General features: G+C 35.2%; 1 protein-coding gene across 5 annotated transcripts in view; it reads left to right on the top strand.

The window, feature by feature from the left end:
- LOC108966188 overlaps positions 1–1,382 on the top strand; it is a 113,136-nt gene that overhangs the window by 69,178 nt on the left and 42,576 nt on the right. The gene's annotated exons all lie outside the window — the stretch shown is intronic.

Below are 1,382 nucleotides of genomic sequence, written 5' to 3'. Positions count from 1 at the left end.
AAAAAAAAGAAACTACGCGACTTGACTCACTGTACCACAAACATTTCTACGTGAGCGAAGTTCGCTTGCAGCCGCGCTGAGGCTACCGCTTTTCTTGACTTTCTTTGCTATTTTCAGACGCTCAAAGTCAACCCGATTGATAATTTGCCCCAACAGTAGCTTGCATGCGCCAGCCAGGCAGTCAACCAGTCGCGCATGCGCATAATGTAAACATGAGTTGACAAATTTTCAACTTGAACCACGATTACGAAGAGCGCACAAACACATAAAGCAGCTAAGCATTTATACGAAGAAACATACAAGCGTAAGTAAAGGCAATGAATGCCTGCAGCCGTTACATGGTGTTGTTATTTGTGCTTTACTATGAAATTGCTATTACAGACTGTACGAGCAACAAGTGGAGGATAATGTGCATGTATGTAGGTTTTGSGCATGCGCGCCACTGCTGAGGATGCGCTTGTGACTTTTTCACTTACACAGTTTTATTTCAGCGCTATTAAAAGCGCGAAAATAGCTTATAAAGTAAATTTGAACGCTAATTATCGCTATAGCGCCTGCTTATTGTTACATGCATGTTTAGGTATGCCTTCGCCGCAATCCATTACTCAGTGTCTTGTAGCGAAATACATATACATACATATACATATATACATATATATATATATCACTGTATCATAGTGTTGCATGATTCTGTTTTAAATTGAAGACAAACTAAAGAAAAATATTATTATGAAAGTTTTCCAGTCAACAGCATCATAAATTGTTTGATATTTTTCTTCTTTAATGAGCTCTACATAGCAAAAATATTATTATCAAACATACTATGCATTAAATGTGTATGAATGTATGAGTATGCGCGGACGTTTCAAAAAAGCTTTGATGGATGCTGCAATTGGTWCATTGGCTTCTCATGGTAGGGGTTTCGTAACAGTGTTGTTGTAATAYGTTTGTTTATATGTATAATGACAGATTTATTATCTACTGCAAATCCAGTGGTTAAGTGATTTCATTAGTTATAATTTTATAAGATTTTAGACCCTCAGAAACCACTGCTTATAAAATTTACTCAGCCCATGTTTATATTATACATATATTTATAAAAAAAAATTTCGCGAAATTTTCAAAAATCCAATTTTCATTTTTTTAACTTCGTCCAAGTTCTAAGTTAAGGATTTAACTAAAACACGTAGTTTTTCATTTATAAATCATTAATAARCATTACTTATTAGCATTTATAAATTCAACACTTTATTTTTCATATTACTCACAAATAACAAAATCATATCGATAGTCTACTTAGAAGCAGTCATCAATGCTTGGCACATAGCCGTTGCAGTAACGCCAGGTGGACCAGGCAGACCAACCTTGCATGCGTAGCACCT

Source organism: Bactrocera latifrons, unplaced genomic scaffold (assembly GCF_001853355.1).
Source record: "Bactrocera latifrons isolate USDA-ARS-PBARC rearing strain unplaced genomic scaffold, ASM185335v1 scaffold_157, whole genome shotgun sequence".
NCBI lineage: Eukaryota > Metazoa > Arthropoda > Insecta > Diptera > Tephritidae > Bactrocera > Bactrocera latifrons.
This window is presented reverse-complemented; position numbering and strand designations above follow the sequence as displayed.